This window comes from Heloderma suspectum, chromosome 7 (genome assembly GCF_057233095.1).
Source record: "Heloderma suspectum isolate Gila_16-S chromosome 7, 16-S_ref, whole genome shotgun sequence".
Lineage (NCBI taxonomy): Eukaryota > Metazoa > Chordata > Lepidosauria > Squamata > Helodermatidae > Heloderma > Heloderma suspectum.
This window is the reverse complement of record NC_139464.1, coordinates 115,735,547-115,756,531: the sequence shown is the minus strand read 5'-3', so window position 1 is coordinate 115,756,531 and position 20,985 is coordinate 115,735,547. Positions and strand designations below refer to the sequence as shown.

The 20,985-nt window shown below is 46.7% G+C and overlaps 1 protein-coding gene across 5 annotated transcripts in view; it reads right to left on the bottom strand.

Moving 5' to 3' along the window:
• Positions 1–20,985, bottom strand: part of SEMA3D (semaphorin 3D) — a 281,441-nt gene that overhangs the window by 169,701 nt on the left and 90,755 nt on the right. The gene's annotated exons all lie outside the window — the stretch shown is intronic.

The window sequence follows — 20,985 nt, the reverse complement described above, 5'->3', positions numbered from 1 at the left end:
ACAAAGATGGCCAGTGCAGGGAAATCCGGCCCTTTTTAGGCTCGCCAGATTTCCCCTGGTTAGACTTGCATTTGCTAGCCAAGCCCCAGGCTTTTTCTCAGAAGCCAGGAACTCTTCTTGGCTTTTTTTCCCCCTAAAGGAAAGGGAAAGGTTCCTCTTGTGCAAGCACCGAGTCATTACTGACCCCTAGAGGGATGCTGTATTTTCTTGGTGTTTTCCTGGCAGACTGTATAGTGGGGTCATTTGCCATTGCCTTCCCCAGTCCTAACTAGGGGTGCACGAAAGTCACTTACCTGGTCTCGCAGCTTGCTTCGCGGTGGGGGGGAGGCGCTTCGCTGCTCCCCCCGAAGTTCAGGCCGGGGGGGGAGGCTTCCCCCCTCGCCCGGCCGAAATTCAGGCCGGGGGGGAGGCTTCCCGCCTCGCCCAGCCGAAATTCAGGCCGGGGAGGAGGCGCCTCACCTCGCCCAGCCGCGAAATAAAAAGTTAAAAAAAAAAACGCCCCTGTGATAGGCTACGTGACGATTTACGTAGCCTATCACGGCTAGATCTGCAAAGTCAGCCGTGATAGGCTACGTTAATCGTCACGTAGCCTATCACGGGTGACTTTAAAAAGGGGGTCGCCATTAAAAATGGGGGCCACCATTAGCCGTACGCGCTTTTTTTTTTTAAGTCACCCATGATAGGCTACGTGATGATTTACGTAGCCTATCATGGCTGACTTTGCAAATATAGCCGTGATAGGCTACGTTAATCGTCACGTAGCCTATCACGGGGGCGTTTTTTTTTTTTAACTTTTCTTGGAATGGCGGCGGCGGCAGCCGTTCGAAAGACCGGCTACCGCCCCCGCCCCTGACAAAGACCTGCTGAACCGCCGCCGGGACCCGCCGCCGGGAGGGACATTCGGGAAACGTAAGTCCCGTCCTGGGGGGGTGCGGGGAGCGGGGTCGGTGGAGAATTTCTCCCTGAAACTACTTCGGGGGGCCGAATACGTTGGCACTCGGCCCCCCGAAGTTTCGGGGAGAAATTCTCCCCCATCCCTAGTCCTAACTACCTTTCCCCCAGCAAGCTGGGTACTCATTTTACCGACCTCGGAAGGATGGAAGGCTGAGTCGGCCTGAGCCGGCTACCTGAAAACCAGCTTCTGCTGGGATCGAACTCAGGTCGTGGGGAGAGTTTCGGTTGCATTACTGCCGCCTACCACTCTGTGCCACACAAGGCTCTTTCCCCCTTAAAGCAACACAATATTACAGTAATTTGAGCAAACTGCAGCTGCAATTTGCTTTACTTGCACAAATGGCACCCGCAGTTTGCACAAATCACAGGTGCAATTTGTGCAAATGAAGCATGTTACAGCAGCAAATGAAGCATAATATGCAAATAGCACCTGCAATTTGTGTAAATTTCACTTTAAGAAAAAAACAAAGCCTCAAATCCGCGAGCTGGCCCAGCTCCATCTGCATGGAGTCGTACTAGCTCGTGAGTAAATGGGAGTCTAGCTGATGAAAGCTTGGTGAGCTTCACTCCCCAGATGGACAACTCCAACATCCCTAATTCCAAAACATCTGGAGATCTATGATTCACCCACCCCTGAACTATAGCACATTTCTGTGTGCATGTTCCTAACTCCTACAGTGAAAAAATGAAATCATTCAAAAACTATGCTAAGAGCACAATCCAAATCCTCCCCCATGACCACGAGATCTATCATCATTTGCACTGTGTCATTGTGAAGAGTCCTAGTGGTGGTGGTGACTGATGGTTGCTGGCAGAGTTGGTGGCGCTCCCTTTGCCAATGGTGGCAATACAGCTGATGACTCTAATTTTGCAATGGCATCTGGAAGTAATATTATGGCTTGATGTAGACAATACGATCGCACACATGAAGCAGAACAATAATGTGTAATTATTTCAGGGTCACGCCTGTTCTAGTGAAACCCCACTATTGTTATAAAGTAAGTAACAACGGCTAGATGATGACATGCCCTATTGTAACACCTACAGTGCAGGGCTATTTTTCTCAATGAGTGAAATGTCCCATCCTGTATTATTGTTGTTGTTGTTGTTGTTGTTGTTGTCGTAGTAGTAGTAGTATTTATATCCCTCCTTTTCCCCAACACTGGGACTCAAGGCGGCTTTACAACATTAAGACTTATACAATTAAAATCTATAAATAGAAATAGAAATACAAGTGTACAAAAGTTAAAATGTAATTAAATCATCTTACATTTTAACTTTTGTACAAAAAGTTAAAATGTAATTAAATCATCTTTCCCAGTAGTAATGTATGGCTGTGAGAGCTGGACTATAAGGAAGGCGGAGCGCCAAAGAATCGATGCTTTCGAATTGTGGTGCTGGAGAAGACTCTTAGGAGTCCCCTGGACTGCAAGGAGGTCAAATCAGTCAATCCTAAAGGAAATCAACCCTGAGTGCTCATTGGAAGGACAAATACTGAAGCTGAAGCTCCAATATTTTGGCCACCTAATGCAAAGAGAAAACTCTCTGGAAAAGACCCTGATGCTGGGAAAGACTGAAAGCAAAAGGAGAAGGGGACGGCAGAGGATGAGATGGCTAGATAGCATCACCGATGCAATGAATATGAACTTGAGCACGCTCCGGGAGAGAGCGCAGGACAGGAAGGCCTGGCATGCTATGGTCCATGGGGTCACGAAGAGTCGGACACGACTGAACGACTGAACAACAACAATTAAATCATCAATATTAAAATTGTGAAAATATCAAAACATTAGAAGACAACAAGAAAAATAGTATCCATCTGTCATATTTTCACAGGTCCAGACTACTTATCCCCCAAAGGCCTGCTGGAACAAAAAAGTTTTTACATGCCTACGAAAGCATATCAAGGAGGGTGCTACTCTCGCCTCCCTGGGAAGGGAGTTCCAGAGCCTTGGGGCAGCCACCAAGAAGGCCCTCCCCCACGTTTTCCCCACCTATTTGAACATCCTAACACTCACAGTGAAAAATCAACGCCGTTTGTATAATTTAGAAAGCGGATTTGTCTAAAACCACTTCCATGATGGTGGGGCCTATGATCACTTTGACAGTGGCATGTATGTAGAAACCCAAGTAGAGGTGACAAATGGGGAGTTGGCAGAGTTGGAGCAGCCCTTGCCAATGTGGCGATGGTGCTGCTGGCCCCATTTTCAGCAATGACATCTGTAAATAATATTAAGGCTTAATGCAGGCAATAGAATCGCACACATGGAACACAACAACATTGCACAATGTTGTGCAGCATTTATTAGGAGTAGAGATGTCAGAGAAATCTGTGGGGATGGAATTTGATGGGGGTTTGTAGGTTTGGGTACCCCAGATTTCATTTCTTTTCCCACTGCAGTGCACGACTCGTAGATTTCCTGAGAATTTTGTACATTTCACTTTTGAAGGTTCTGCAATTTGCACACATTTCCGATGTGTGCAAAATGTAACCGAATTTGCAGAAATTGTGGCTGAATTTGTGCAAATTATACAAATCACAGCCAAATTTGTACGATCTGTTGAAATTCAGCCACAATTTATGCAAATTTGCCTGTAATTTGTGCAAATTGTTCAGAAATTTGCACAAATTGAAGAACCTTCCCAAAAAGCAATTGTGTTACGAAGTTCCTGGGCTTTGGGGATGGCTTGCAGACAGATATTAAGTTGTACATGCTGTGGTACACCATCAAGCCAAAAAAGAACCAAGTTTCCCAGCAATGGACATCCCTAATTGGGAGATGCTACGTAAAGCCTCGTGGACAACCTAATAAAGGTAAAAGGTGTCCCCAACCAGTTGTGTCCAACTCTAGGGTGCGGTGCTCATCCCCGTTTCTAAGCCGAAGAGCCAGCGCTGTCCGAAGACGCTTCCGTGGTCATGTGGCCAGCATGACTGAACACCAAGGCACACGGAACGCTGTTACCTTTCCCGCCAAGGCGGCACCTATTTATCTACTTGCAATTGCTTGCTTTCGAACTGCTAGGTTGGCAGGAGCTGGGACTGAAGACGGGAGCTCACTCCGTCACGCGGCACTCGGGTCTCGAACTGCTGACCTGCCGACCTTCCAGTCTGCAGTTCAGCGTTCAAAGTACCTCAGAGCAGCTACGTGCTGACATGGCCTAATGTGATACATATATGTAATTATATTACCATGTCTCAGTGGAGGCCCTGGTAATTAAATTCCAAATGAGCATGTTGAAGGAACTAGGGATGTTAGAGAAATCCACTGTGGATTCAAATGAGGCTGGATTCTTTGGAATCCACAGCAGAACAGCCCCACTTACCTCCGCTCCAGGAGGATTGGAGTTGGAAAGGCACTTGGCTGCTTCTTCCACCAGAGCCGTTTGCCTCCTCCGTGCCAATCACCATTTGTTTTCTTTTTTTTAAAAAAAAAAGGCGATCAGCAGAATGTGCCCTTAGACTTATACACAAATAGAGCTGTGAATCTTGTGTATAAGCCTATGGACACACAGACGTATATGCAAGATTCATGGCTCTATTTGTGTATAAGTCTATGGGCACATCCTGCCAATCGCCATTTAAAAAAAAAAAGAAATGGCAATCGGCGCGGAGGAGGCGAACGGCTCTGGCTGGCAAGGTAAGCGGCCCTATAGCTGGTGCAGCTCCGTGGAATCCTCACAGAGTGGAGCCACACCGGAGGATTCCAGCGGGGGGAGGAGGAATGGATCGCCTCCCCCCCCATGGATTCCCCACCGGAACGGACGGTGGGGAAGTCATACACCCCTAGAAAGAACACACACACACACAGAGGCCAGGTGTCAGGACATGGCATCCCAAGGCAGCTGTCAGGTCGCAGTGCCCCAGCATGGTCCACCAGTGCTGACCCCTGCACCGGGCCCCCCACATAGGGCTGTTGGGTCTGAGAGCCTCCATTTTAAGTCCTCACAATGCCCCGGAGTGACACTCCATGGCACTGTGGGAAATTAAAATGGAACCTCCCAGCCACCTTTGGAGCACTGGTGATTCCACCACTGCCAAGTAAGCTTGGGAGGGGCATTTATGTAAGAGGGAGTCCGCTAGGGGGCCCAGAGCTCCCTCAAACCTGTAGCCAGCTCTGTGTGCATGCGCACACACAGGTTAAAAACAAAGTCAGTGTTCATGGAAGACAGGGAGTATTTTTGCCTTAACCACAATATGCATTAGAGATTCTCCAAACAAGAGAATCACACTACAACCCCTTGGCTTCCCTATCTCTGCCATGCCCACAATAATTAACTCTTTTGATTAGAGCCGAGCAGAACTGATTCTAATGATTTCCACAAAAATGAACTTTAGACCTCTTTGAAGGAGAGCATACCTTAAAAATAAAACACTTAGTTCTCATTCACGGGAGCAGCCTGGCCATTAACTCCATTCTCTTGAAAGGCAACACAGGTTAACCTAAGTACAAAACAATTCCTTTGAGCACTTATGGTTACCCCTTTAATGTTGCACGATATTTCCAAACAAATTTTGACGGAAAATACAGCTGCACAAATAGCAGTTTTAAAAGTACTATTATTATTTCAGAGATGATTAAATGCTCTTTTGTGACTTCACGTTGCTGGTGAAAAAGACACAGGCCCAGTTCACAAACCCCATGTAAGCCAAGCCAAATAATTAGCTTTAAACATCGTAAATGAAAATGTATCCGATTTGAAACATTTGTTATTACAAAGAAGACCCGAGGCCGTGTGCTCACACAGGTTCCCTTGTTCCTATGCAGCTTATCTTTCTTGTATCATTGCCAAACAAAGCAAAGTCATCCTTGTTACTAAAGCAGTTAAAAATGGAGGGTTGGTATTTTTATTTTTATTTTTTTAGAAAATGGAAAGGGTCCACATGAAAGGTTACAAAAGTTGAGCTCTTCATCCGGTGCAAATTCTTCCCTATCTTTCAAAACACTGCAAATGGGGACCAGTACAACATTACACCTTGGTTTGATCCAGCATGGCGTTTTGTATGTTCTTATGTACACCAACCTTTTCACAAGAATGGGTCAAGGCCAGCATGAAAAAGAAATCTTATACTTCACACAACCCTGAAATGTGAAAAACTAAACCGAGGGTGCAGAACCACACACCAGGGGCCAAATCCAGCCCTCCTAGGGGCTAAATCTGGTCTTCTGGGATTCCCAAGGGGGCCACACCCTCTTCCCTTGGCCCCACCCCTCTTTGTTGTTGTTGTTCAGTCATTCAGTCGTGTCCGACTCTTCGTGACCCCATGGACCATAGCACTCCAGGCCTTCCTGTCCTCTGCTCTCTCCCGGAGCATGCTCAAGTTCATATTCATTGCATCGGTGATGCTATCTAGCCATCTCATCCTCTGCCGTCCCCTTCTTCTTTTGCCTTCAGTCTTTCCCAGCATCAGGGTCTTTTCCAGAGAGTTTTCTCTTCGCGTTAGGTGGCCAAAATATTTGAGCTTCAGCTTCAGTATCTGCCCCAGCCATAATTTGTGTGTGTGTTCTTTTCCTGGCTTTTCCTTAGGCCTTTTTCCCATTCTAAAAAGCTGAAATGCCTCCCTTAAGGCATTTACTGGCAGTTACTTAGTTACTGGCATAAGAGCTTTAAGCTAGAATATGCTGGTATTTTTGACCCCTCCCCTTTTGCTTTCACTCTGTCCACCACAGGAATGCAACCCCCAAGAACTTCCCTGAAATTAAATTCAGCTCTTAGACTAAGTTTCTGTACCCCTAAACTGAAACCAAGTTTGGATACTTCTCTATTAATGCAGATTTACTAACTTACTCCTTATCAAGCAACTCTGGAGAGTAAAGAAATAGGCACATTCAATTTCAGGCCTACACAGCTTTGTGAATCTCCAAGTCAAATGCAACCCACCACCCACGTGTGGAATCAGGAGACCAGTAACTAGGGATAATGTGGGCACCCGATTCCATCTGGGAATCCAGCAGAACCCACCTGCCCACACCCCTAAACCCTGCTCACCACGCCCCTGCTCACCCCCTGCCTGCCCTGAGCAAGCAGCCCACACTCACCCCGGAAACCTCATCGAGCTCCATGGTTGCCATTTTAAAAAAATTAAATGGCGATTACAAAAATGTGCAGATTTGCATATGTGCAAAAATGTGCATTTTTGCAAATGTGCATATTTGCATATGTGCATTTGTGACAGTGCGCATACTTGTATATGCACATTAGCAAAATACACATTTTCACGCATATGCAAATATGCGCATTTGTGCGATCGACATTTTATTTTCCAAAAAATGGTGACAGCTCGACGAGGATGCCAGGGTGAGTGTGGGCTGCTCACCGAGCACAGGAGGGGCTCAAATATGGTCTGGGGACTGGTGAGTGAGGGCAGGGAGTGGGTGGGCGCCCAGAGAACCCGGACAGGGGTGGGTTCTGACATCCCTACCAATAATAACCCTCCTGACTTACTGTCTACCTAGAGCTGTGAAAACAGAAATGATGCCCCAAAACGGCACCAGAGGTTTACATCTCAGCATCTTCGGGGCCTATCAGCAACTACTGAAGCACTCAAAATCCTGTCTTTCGCTGCTGAGGAGATATGGGGAGGCTCCCTGAACTTAGAACCTGTGCTGCTCTCTGTGATCACAATGTTCTCGGTAACAGAGAACCGGACAGGTAGAGCAGAGTCTGAGCTCAGGCAAGAACTGCTTACCTACTCAGCAGTTTTCCCAGCTGCTGCCCTGGCCTAGTGCACCCTAGGGATGTTGGAAAATTCCCCCATGGACCCCAATGAGGCCAGATTCCAAGAATCCGTCCCCATTGGGGTCTGTGGTGGAATGGACCACTCACCTCCATGCCCCCCTGGAATCCGTCCAGGCTGGTTCCTCCATGTGGTGATCCTGTGGAGCCTAATATAATTTGCGTAGCCTTTGCGTAGTGAGCGCCATTTGCGTCCGGACTTAGCACAGCGATACGGCACGGCAATGGCAGCTGGCTGTGTCGCCAGCGCTGCAGAGCCAGCGGATGTCTCCACAGGATCACTGTGGAGCCGGCCTGGACAGATTCCGGGGGGAGGGATGGATCACCTCCCCCCCTGTGGACCCCCCCAGTTGGAATGGGGTAAGTGATCCGCCCATCCCTAGTGCACCCAGCCTGCTCTGTCTGCTGCAATTTCAGTTGCCAGGAAGGTCTAGGCAGCCTCCTCTGACCTCCTCAGCAGTTCCAGTTAGGGTGGCTATGTGCCCTGATTTACAGATGACAGTCCTCTATCTGAAGTGCTGTCAGAGGATAGTCTTCTAACTGAAGGCATCCTCTACATGAAGGGCTTGGGGCCATTTGGGTGGCGGGGGGGAGGGCAAACAGGGCAATCTCATTGGGCACCACATTCTGGGGGCACCAAAATGACTGCCTGAAGGTGACAGCAGTCTTTTGGCTCCCCCCCCCATGCTGGCCACCCACCTTCCCATCTGTGCCACCCAGGGTGGCCACATGCCAACCCAATGTCTTTTTCTGAGGACTCTCCAGGAGGGAAAGATCGATTAAGTGGGTGGGCTCTCTGGAGAGCTGCCTAGGCCCAAAAGCGATGCTTTGAGGGGTTCTTCCTTAAAACAAAGCATTCTGGGTGAGGTGGATATAAACATTGCCTGTGCTGCTGTGGTGCAGGCAACCTCTGGGGTCACCTCACCCAGAATGCCTCACTTTAAAGACTGAGCCCTCCAAATGCAGCATAGAGGGGGAGGCTGGAGAAGAAGAGGAGATCAGAGTGGGGGGGATGGCAGTGGTGGTTGGGGATGGGGTGAGAGGGGCACAACCAGGGGATTGGGGCGGAGAAGAGAGGGGCAATGGTGGTGGTATGTCCACTGGGCAGCCAAAGTACCATCTTCCCTAAGGCACCAAAACATATAGAGATGGGTCTGAAAGGGCTGTTCAGTCCAACTCAAGTTTAAAGATAATGAATCATGGCACCTGGACAGCTGACTGATCAGGCAAGTACAGGTCACCTGGTCACATTCTTCCCCACTATGGTATTTCTATTTAGATTATACTGATTATTTCTAAATGTGCATCTATACCTATAAATTAGCACATGCAAATTATATGGAAATCTGTCTTATTTTGTCCTCTTTTGCAGGGGTGATACCTTTCCTCCTTTTTGGCAATGCCCAAGTGCTCACCCTAGAACAAGGGTGGTCACAAGGTAGATCTCCAGATGTTTGGGATGCCCTACAGTCAGCATTCTTGAGCATTGGCCATTCTGTCTGGGGCTTCTGGGAGTTGAAGTCCCAAACATTTGGAGGTCCGCCTTCTGCCCAACCCACATCCTCGAGTCAGCAACTGAAGTTTGCCCCAGTGAGTTTGTGTGTGTGTGTTCGTTCACACTCATGTGTGAGAAGTATGTGTGTATATGGGGGGCTGAATGAAGGAGGCTACCAGGTCTCTTGGTCAGGGCCTGCAAAAGCATGGTGGTGTTGCCAATCACTAGGCCACAATGCATGGCTTATGGGCTACATTTGGGTTAGTGCAGTCTTCCCCAGTCTGTTTTGGTCTAAGCTGTCATAATTCCCAACTATTGGGCATGCTGGCTTGTGCTGATGGGAGTTTTAGGCCAAAACATCTGGGGGGACCTGGGTTGGGGAAGTCCAGGCTAGAGAAGCATAAGCTACGCAGACCTATTCTGTGTTCGGAAACTGAATGACTATGTCACCCACCCAGTCTTTTTATTAGTTTGTTTTGTAACAGATAGCCTGGTTCTGTGACCTGGTAATCAGAAGATTATTTTCTCCAGCGTCAGGGAAGCAACCTCTATAATTTAATCAGTCGAAAGAGATTCTAAGCAGGGCTGGGAAAACATCTTAAATTCCTAGGCATCAACATCACTTTTGAAAATAAAAATAAAAATCCAGAGGCAGCATCAAACTTGTCACCATTGGCCCTATGCATGGCTGATACTGACATGCTAAATACCCAGCCACCTGCATAGAATATTTAGGCACCCAGTCAACCTGGTGCCTGATGGATTTTTTCTCTCCAGCCCTGATTATATGAAAACATAGTAGCATACCTTCCCACATATCACAGATGAAATAAGGGACAATCTTGTGTACTCGTAACTAGGGATGTACGAAAGTCACTTACCTGGTCTCGCAGCTTGCTTCGCGGTGGGGGGGAGGCGCTTTGCTTCTCCCCCTGAAGTTCAGGCCGGGGGGGGGAGGCTTCCCGCCTCGCCCGGCTGAAATTCAGGCCGGGGGGGAGGCTTCCTGCCTCGCCCGGCCGAAATTCAGGCCGGGGAGAAGCACCCCGTCTCCCCGGCCGCGAACTTCAAAAGAAAAGTAAAAAAAAAAAGCCCTGTGATAGGCTACGTAACGATTAACGTAGCCTATCACGGCTAGATCTGCAAAGTCAGCCGTGATAGGCTACGTTAGTCGTCACGTAGCCTATCACGGGTGACTTAAAAAAAAAAAAAAGCGCGTACGCAAACGCTATTTGTGTTGCCCTTATTTTCACCGTGGTCTGCGTAAATCTTTATGTAGACTACAGGGACCAAATAAGGAACGCGAATGGCGGCTCCCTATGGGGGCCGCCATTAGCATACGCGCTTTTTTTTTTTTTAAAGTCACCCGTGATAGGCTACGTGACGATTAACGTAGCCTATGATGGCTGACTTTGCAAATCTAGCCGTGATAGGCTATGTAAATCGTTACGTAGCCTATCACAGGGGCATTGTTTTTTTTTTACTTTTCTTGTAATGGCAGCGGCGGCAGCCGGTCAAAAGACCGGCTGCCGCCCCCGCCCCTGACGAAGACCTGCCGAACCGCCGCCGGGACCCGCCGCCGGGAGGGACATTCATGAAAGGTAAGTCCCATCCCGGGGGGGGGGGGCGGGGGGCAGAGAATTTCTCCCCGAACAACCTTCGGAGGACTGAATGCGTTGGCACTTGGCCCCCCAAAGTTTCAGGGAGAAATTCTCCCCCATCTCTACTCGTAACACTCCTATTCTCTCACCAAGTACTGATGCCTGCATTTCTAATCCCCCCATAATTACATATTGCTGTAGGCTGTTTTTCACTGGTTGCCCTGCTTATTAATTTACTCCACAATTAAGTTGCCTGACCTGTCCTAGCTTTTGTGGCAGGAAGGGTAGAATTGTGCATAACAGTACAGAATACTGAATCCCACAATAGATGTGATAGGACTTCTTCTACAGTGCTGTCGTCAAGGTAGGACTTTGGGGCAGATGTCCAGGGCCCCACTCAACAGAATAAGGAGGACCTGGCTTACCACATGTTGAATTAAATCACATTGCCCTCTAACAAAGATCCCCCAACTCTTTGGCTTGGTGGGCACATTTGGCATTTTGAGAGAGCGTCGTGGGCACTCTTAGAAAATGGCTGCCACAGTCACAAAGCACTCATTTCCCAAAAGGCAATGGGAAACTTTCCCCAAAGTGGAAAGTAACTTGCCCAATAACCCATGTACAAGGAAGAGGTGGGGTCTGAACTCAAACCACTTTTTTTGAACTCAAATAAAGATGGTAGTGGGGGCAACGCTTGGCTTTACAGAATGCAGCTTCTCAGTTAAAAAAAATACTTTAAAATATTAAGGAATAAAATTACAATCGTGAGGAGCAAAGAACCTGGTGGGTGCTAAGAGAGGTGTCTTGTAGGCACCCTGGTGCCCCCAGGCACCACATTGGAGTTGCCAAATCCAACAATTCTAAAATGACTTAGCTGCACCACTGTTCTCACAGGATATTTGCAACAATTGCTATCTGGAAAGTGGTTTCGGGGGTTTCTGGGGCAGAATGCAGGGAAATGTTTTCTGGCTGTGTATGTGTGCATTTATATCCATGTGCACTAGAATCCATAAGAACCTAAGAAGAGCCCTGCTGGATCAGACCACGGGTCCATCTAGTCCAGCATTCTGTTCACACTGTGGCCAACCAGCTGTTGACTGGGAACCCACAAGCAGAGCATAAGTGCAACAGCACCCTCCCACCCATGTTCCACAGCAACTGGTGTACATAGCACATAGCCATCAGGACTAGTAGCCATTGATAGCCTTTTCCTCCAGATACAGCTGCCTCCACTTGGATTTTTAATTTCTAGAAATTGGGACACTTGGAGCATATATAGTATTTTCTCTGTGTATATACTGAGCGCCTTGAAGAAAGGGGAGAGCAAACATTCCCAAGAACCAGCCCAAGACTATTATGACCACTTAATTGCAAACTGTATAACTGAAGAAATAATGCAGGAAAACTTTAAACACCACATTTGGTAAACCCTACTGAATTTATTTCCTTGCTTTAAATGGGGACAGAGAAAAGCAGTGGGAAGACTGACGAATGAGGTTTTGTGTTCTCCTAACCCAATAAGAGGCTATTGGGTTTTGAATTTACCACTGCTATTTAAGTTTATACTGTTTGTCTTGGTTTCAGGAATTGTGTTCTACAATGGTGTGATGTTTATAGTTGCATGATAAAAGCCATCAGCACTATGGAGAGCTCTGGAGAGATTTGCGAACGTTAGTTAGAATGGAAGCTGTACTGTTCACACTCACAAACAAGGAGAAATAAAATTTTGCCCCAGGCAAATCATATTTCAGGGTGTCATTTGGGAATATCCCAGAGTCTTTTTTAGTTACCTACAGTGAAAGTCACCACAATGTTCTTTTTGATCGATAGTGGTACACAGAGTTGGATGAATCTGTACACGTCAGTTTCTCTCATTTTTCCAGCCTTAAGTCTGGCTCATCTCAAACTTCCAGAATTTTTCCAGTTTTAAGTTTGGTTCATCCCAAAATTTGAGATTTTTTAAAATGTTTATATGAAAATTCGTAAAGATATTTGTGCACATTTCTCCTAACACATGTATTTTTGTATGCTTTTCTGCCTAATAGACATATTTTACAAGCAATTCTCCTCATATAGTGCATTTTAATGTTATTTCCCCTAGTATATGCATCTTTAAACTCAACATTAAAAAAACAAAGATCATGGCATCTGGCCCCATCACTTCCTGGCATATAGAAGGGGAAGAAATGGAAGCAGTGACAGATTTTATTTTCTTGGGCCCCAAGATCACCGCAGATGGTGACTGTAGCCATGAAATTAAAAGATGCTTGCTCCTTGGGAGGAAAGCTATGGCAAACCTAGACAGCATAGTAAGAAGCAGAGACATCACCTTGCCGACAAAGGTCCGTCTAATCAAAGCTATGGTTTTCCCAGTAGTAATGTATGGCTGTGAGAGCAGGACTATAAAGAAGGCTGAGCGCCGAAGAACCGATGCTTTCAAACTGTAGTGCTGGAGAAGACTCTTACAAGTCCCCTGGACTGCAAGAAGGTCAAATCAGTCAGTCCTAAAGGAAATCAACCCTGACTGCTCATTGGAAGGACAGATACTGAAGCTGAAGCTCCAATATTTTGGCCACCTAATGCGAAGAGAAAACTCTCTGGAAAAGACCCTGATGCTGGGAAAGACTGAAGGCAAAAGCAGGGGACGGCAGAAGATGAGATGGCTAGATAGTATCACCGATGCAATGAATATGGACTTGAGCATGCTCTGGGAGAGAGCGCAGGACAGGAAGGCCTGGCGTGCTATGGTCCATGGGGTCATGAAGAGTCGGACATGACTGAACGACTGAACAACAATAACTATATGCATCTTTGTATGCATTTTGTGACTGAAAAATTCTAGCGCAAAATTCGGAGAAGTATGAATTCCTAAGAATAGCTAAGTTTCACTGTGGAAGTGTGAAATTGGGTAAGTTTGCATTAAAATGCAAACTGAACAAATTTCCTCATCACCCCTTGTTGTATATACCATAAAATGGTCATCTGAACACAAACCATCACATGATTCTTTAGCATAAACAGTCAATTTCCCCTCTCCCAAATGAGGTGACTTTTTGTTGTTACTAGTCTGGATTCAGATGTACATACAATAAAGCGATCATCTGAACACTGAAGATCACAAGTTTTGGCAGCTTAAAGAAAATGTCGACCCATTATGGAGGGTCCTGCCTAAAGATGCTGTGAGTCAGCCATAATACGCCAATTCAAAGCTGGTGCCTGAAGTAATTAGAAGTAGTAATATTTCATTTCTATACTGCCCCATAGTAGCTCTCTGGGAGGTTTACAACAACTCATAAAAAATACACCAGCATTAAAAAAAAAAACACTCTAAAAAAATTGACACACAAAAATTAAACCAAATAAACAGCTAAAAGCAATTTAAGTAAACAATATTTTCCTTAATAGACCTGTTCAAAACAGCAAACATAGATGCCCCATCATATACAATTAAATGCCTGGGAGTAGAGGGCGGTCTTTACCTGGCACCAAAAAGATGACAGTGTTGGTGCCAGGCGGGCCTCAGTGGGGAGGTCATTCCACAATTGGGGAGCCACCACTGAGAAGGCCCTATCCCTTGTTGCCACCTTGGAGGTGGCACTTGGAGGAAGGCCTCCGATGTAGCATCCAGCTACGTTCAGTTCAGTAGACGTGTTCCATCAGGTACTGCAATCCCGAGCCATCTAAGGTTAAATAGGTTAAAACCATCACCTTATATCAGGCTCGGAAACATACAGGCAGCCCATGGAAGCAACCCAGAATTGGTCTTATATGCTCAGACCTTCTGGTCCCAGTTATTAAGCTGGCTGCTGCACTTTGCACAAGCTGAAATTTCTGAACCGTCTTCAGAGACAGCCCCACGCAGAGTGCATTGCAGTAATCTAACCTGAAGATTACCAGAGCAGAGATGACTGAAACCAGGTTATCCCTGTCCAGATAGGGGGAAAGCTGGGCCACCAGCTGAAGCTGGTAGAGGGCACTCCGTGCCACTGAGGCCACCTGAGCTTCAAGTGACACAGATGGTTCCAGGAGAACCCCCAAGCTACGAACCTGCTCCTTCAAGAGGAGTGCAACCCCATCTAGAACAGGTTGAACACCCTCAACTTCATCAGAAGAACCACCCACTAACCACATCTCAGTCTTGTCTGGATTGAGCTTCAGTTTATTGGCCCTCATCCAGTCCATTGTCACAGCCAGGCACTGATTTAGCACATCCACAGCCTCACCTGATGAAGATGAAAAAGAGAAGTAGAGCTGCATGCCATCAGCAGACACACTCCCAAACTCTGGATGACCCCACTCATGTAGATGTTAAGCAGCATAGGGGACCAAACCAACCCCTGAGGAACCCCATGTTGGAGAATCCACGGGGTAATGGTGTAAATCAACCCAAGGCAGGTATTGCCAGGCATCTATAGGGTACCAAAGAAGGAAGTACTTTAACAGTAATATAAGCAATGTGAAGAAGCTAACCAGGTCAGGAGAGGTGGAGTCATGGGTGAGATAAGCTGGGTTCAAAATACAGAGCCAAAGGAAGACAACCACAAAGCAAATAGGAAGTAGAAGCCAAAAGTTACAATCCTGGATCAGGATGGGAATGAGAGCAGATCTACACATTACGCAGAAGGAGTCAGTATTCCTGGTGCCCATCCAATTTCATCTCCAGAGTCTTGTCCACATTTTCCTCTAGTATTGATTCTCAGACTTTTTTCAAAGATTTGGCTTATAATCCAAATGGTTCATTTGTGCAGAATAAGGTGCTGATGTTCTAGGCTGTACCACTGCATCTTTTTGAATGCTCCATCATGTGAACAAGGGGAAGAATCCCGCTAAAGTCCTCCTTAGAGTAGACCCATTGAAATGAATGGGACTTAAGTCATGACTAACTGAAGTCCCATTCACTTCAATGGGTCTACTCTAAGGAGGACTTTAGCGAGATTCTACACAAGGGTTCTCATCAGAACAGGGCTATGCAAATTCTGTCCCCCTGATGGACTTGTTTACTAATTGCATGGAAGTTTTTGTATTCATATTTAAAATGTGAAAGCCTCTTCTCTAGTTACTGTCTAAAGCAGTACAGCCTAAAATACCATCACCTATTGTAACTTGTAAGTAATCTGAGCAGTGTGAAGAATGGTTCTGTGTACTAGTCTGGGATATTACAAAGTTTGAGGTGTGAGCCCAAGTCTTGATAAATGCAAAAGAGCTGAAGATTAAACTGTACAAAACCCTAACTGGACACTATGGTGGATGTGAGTGTGTCACTGACCCTTGTCTTCCATTAACATCTACTCGAAGAACCTTTCTTGCCATGACATCAGTGTGTTCAGCTTTTCCCTGCCTCCACTCCAATTCATTGGCTCTCATTTTTAGCTGGCAGGCAATTATTGAACATAATATGTCACACATAACTTTTTCTAGCCATTACAGGTCACATCCATGGGGAGATGTAGGTCAGTGGCAGCTGAAATGTTCCAGTTAGACCCTTTGAGAGGAACAAGCCACATAGGGTTCACCACACCCACCGTTGTTCAACAGTCTCATCCCTTTCCTTTTCCCTGTCTCCATTCACCAGCCATGTCCTATCTCATCTCTTGGAACTTAGCCAAGTAAACGCGAAGAATTACTAGTGTATGGTATCTTGGTGGAGACGAATTTGTCGTCGTCCCTCCCATCCAGCCACCCTCTTCTTACCGAGATCCTTTGGCAATTATGAAAAGCAAACGTTGGTGAGTTCGTAAGTGTTTATACTGTTACAAAGTTGATATGGGTCAGTTCTCAAAGCTTATTCTTAGTTCAGCTGCTGTGTAAACTACTGATGGATGGGATAATTACAAGAAAGAGAATGGAACAAGCGCTAAAAAATACAGCCTCCATATTTAGCTTCTAAAACTGGGAAAGAAAACATGATGAAAACTATTGATTATCCAACTGTGCTAAGCTCCCCTGCTTGCCTCTCACCAGTTCTGCCTTGCAGTTGTTTCCATTGTTCCCACTGTTGGGGAGCCCACATTTTCCTAGACATACTTCATCAAAACCCTTTGGCTTCCTGCAGAGTTTCTCAGATGTTTCACCTGAACACAAAGTCCACTAAATTGTGCTTTCCACAAAATTTCTGAGCCAATTTAACTCGAAGCAGCACAATGTTCATACCTGGGTCGATAGATCGTGTTGACAGCACTGCATACAATCAAAACACCACTTTCTTCCAAGAGTACAGCAATCCATGTTTCTTTTGACAATGAATGCGCATTCACTCTTTCTTGCCAACTCTTGCACATCTGTGCAGACATCTCATCTGTTCATTGGGTGTAACGTGTGAACACTCCTAGCGTTCGTTTAAATAGGCCAGCCCAAATCTGCATCTAAACCTCCTTGTTCGTATCTTATTGCTTCAGGTTCTTCCACAAAGGTTCCTTCTTATGCTGCCTTTTTGGCAACTGCAGACCAAGTAGAGAATGTACTTGGTCTAGAACTGTAGACCAAGTAGAGATGTCAGAGAATTCCGCGACGGATCTCGATGAGGCCGAATGCCAGTGCATTTGGCCCCCCGAAATCCGTCACGGAATGAAGCCCTGCCCCCCCAACCCACAAAAGGCGCGTAGGACGAGGTCCCCGCCACCCCCACCCCACGAAAGGTGCACGAAACGGAGCACTTACCTGCTCCTGTCCGCGCTGCTTTGCAAATGGCGGCTGTCCTGCAGCCGCCATTCGCTTCGTCTTCATAGCTGTGATAGGCTACGTAAGTATTTACGTAGCCTATCACGGCAAGGGGGGAAAAAACCCAGCATATGCAAATGGCGGTGGCTACCGCCATTTGCGTGCGCTGGGTTTTTTCCCCCCTGCCATGATAGGCTACATAAGTATTTATGTAGCCTATCATGGCGGGGGGGGGGAAACCAGCGTACGCAAATGGCGGCGGCTATCACCATTTGTGTACGCTGGGTTTTTTCCCCCTGCCGTGATAGGCTACGTAAATATTTACGTAGGCTATCACGGCTCAATACAGGGACGCAAATGGCAGCGGCTACAACAGCTGCCATTTGCGTCCCTGCAGGGCTGCCCAGCGGCCGGATGTCCAGCTGTGGGTTGCCGGAGCCGGCCGGCCAGCGGCTCCAAGTCTTCGCCACAGAGCGGAGCCGGCTGGGCAGGATTCCAGGGGGGAGGACCCGATCGCCTCCCCCCCATCGAGGATTCCGGGGGGAGGACGGAGCGCCTCCCCCCCACCATGGATTGCCCGGCGTGGAGCCAGGTAGGTGTTTCGTACATCCCTAAGACCAAGCATTGCCAATTTGATGCAATAATGACAATTGTATGTTGGGCTTCTCCTGTAAACCAAGCCCAAATTATTCAGAATGGAATTTCTCTGTTTTGATCCCCCCACCTCTGAATTGGCCCCAGGAGCATAACCAAGTCACCTGTAGTGTTAGAGGGGCCAGGAGATCCATAATGCCTTGCTTAAATTCATTATTGGTGCAATTCCCTTGTTAGTAAGCCCCTGAGCATGTGAGGAAGAGTCAAAAGGCTGATAACACGGCTCAGCGCATTCCAATCTAATGAATACTAGAAAGCTTTATCAGGCTGCCTGAGAAGTGAAGCTATGTGTTTATGCTGAACTGCAGGTGGCTGTGCTGAGAACCAAATGCTGTTAGTCCATGCTGGGAATGAATGCTAGGGCTAGGGTGTGCTTGCTGTTGTCATGTTGCTCACTGCTAACATGTATGGTATAAAACCCATTGTACCCCATGGCTCTGGGTTCAGAGAAGCTGTCTGATCCAACCATTGGGTACACCTGTGTGCTGTAAGTTACTCAATAAAGTACTCCTTCTAAGTAAACCTGGATCTGATTTATCACTATCTTGGCACCTCTAAATTAAGAGGTCGACACCCACGGCCAGGGTAATACACCCTCCCCACACACACACACACACACACACACATACACCAGTGGCAGTTACAGACACGGATAGATTTCGGATTTTTAGGGGCATACCGACAGTTTCCGTTCATTCATCAACAAGAGGTGTGTGTGTATGTGTTATTGATTAGATTTTTTCAAAGTGTGTCTTACAGGTGAATTCCAAAAGCGGGGAGATGTTTAATATTAACAATTCTGAAGTCAATTTTGAATTTTGCCAAATTTGTTTCTGATCTACTTCTGGATGTAATGTTTTCTTAAAAAAATCCTAGAACAGATAGCCACAGAAGCAAGCAAGCAAGCAAAATGAAACCAGCTCCAAGTTTTTGAGGGCCCCCAGGCAAGACACCCTCAATGGGCCCCCTCTCTCAGTGAGTCTTTGTCCTCACTGCTACTGTCACCAGCTGCTATTGCTCCGCTTTCTCATCATTGCTACAGTTTGCTGGCTTGACAGGCAGAGAGCCAGTGAGCAAGTATGCCGTGGCATCTGCTGCTCTTTCTTCTCACCACCACCATTGTCTGGGTCAGAATGAGAGACAGGTGGACAAGCAGATTGCAGTGGTGAAGAGGAGGAGCAGCTCCAGGGGGCTCTTGGCAATGAAGCCCTGCTAGAGTGTGGTCTCTTGGCAGGTGCTCAACCATGCCTGGCCTTGATGCCAGACCTGATGGAACTCCATAGATACTGACGAAACTCTTTCAATATATTTTCCAGCTAAATATCCCTCTCCTAAAAATAGTAAGAAGTATTATGAAAAATATGTGGGTACACCAGTACCAGAGGCAATTCTCAAAAGAGAGTCAGCACTAAAATTCATTTGTTCAGTGCAGAGCATATGAAAGGATTCCAAGGATATGGAACTTTTTCACACCAACTTATTCTCTGATTTTCACACCATATTTTCATCTTGTCTGATCTCGGAAGCTAAGCAGGGTCAGCCCTGGTCAGTACTTGGATGGGAGACCGCCTGGGAATCAGGCTTCCTGCATTGAGCAGGGGGTTGGACTCGATGGTGTTGTAGGCCCCTTCCAACCCTATGATTCTATGATTCTATGTCAAAGTTCCAACATGCAACAAGTTCCAATTCATTGTGTAAGCAATTTATTCATTTTTAATCACTCTGTACTGTTATATCATCAACTACGGGCTCATAAAACAAATCTGGGAAAATCTTCATTTCTACTGCCAGACATTCCCACTTGGCCACCACTCACAAACAAACATGATCATTACTGAAAAGTTTTGTTTTAGCCCAGAGCATACAAAACAATGGGGTGGCCTTCTTGACCTTTTTCAGAAAGAATGATGGTAACTGCATTCCATTTTCTTACTTAGGGCACAATACCGCCGGTTACATTGCCATTAGAAGGAAGCCTCCAAACTCAGAACCTGCTGGATATGCCCTGCTGGGCTGCTGTTGGCCAAGCGGGGGGAGCAACGGAGGTGATTTTCACCTCTCCATGCTCCTTTGGTTTTTTTCCCTCTAGACAGGCCCCTGAGCCTATCTAGAGGACACACACTAGAGGAGACATGGCTGGGGCTAGAGAGCCCATACGATTTTACATATCCTGTTCTCTCCCCTCCCCTCCCTGCCCACCAGACTGCCCCCTTTCAGACCTCTATGAGGTCCTTCACCTTTTGTGATCTTGGAAAACAAGCACAGCACTTCTTTCCACAGTGGCTGTGAGGGGGAGGGGGAGGGGGAGGGCAAGGCGCAGGGGGAAGGATCAGCTTTTTGAGTCGCCCTCTAAATAGGCTGACCATACGTACCATTTTAAACAGGACAGTACCATTATTTTCATATTTCCTGACCATCCCGTCATTTTAATATAAATGTCAATTTTGTCCCGTTTTTAATTTTTTGTAAAAAACTGAACGTGTTTATCATAAGGCTCTATGTTAATCAATGCGTGCAGTAAAACTACTAGTGTGACGAAAGAGGAAGTTCCATTTACTTTATCCAGCCAGGGCCAGGCTTCTTGAGCTAGCGACGATCAGATGCCGCCCCCTTGCTTGTCTGCAGTGGCGGGGAATTCGAGAGGCAGTCGCTAAGCCCCATTCAATGTCTGGGAGCCAGGAGGGTGAGTCTTACTGTAATTTCTACCATCATTCCTCCCATAGAGATTCTTTCTGCCCTACATTCAGTTTGTTTCAGACTTTTCAGACTCATATTTTGGTTCAACAGGCTGTTAGCTATTTTTTTATTACAGCAGAACTCTCCGGTGGGACATTAGCATATACCAGCTTGTGATAGCAGTCGGGGTGTTCATTCCTTTTTTTTTCTTTTCTT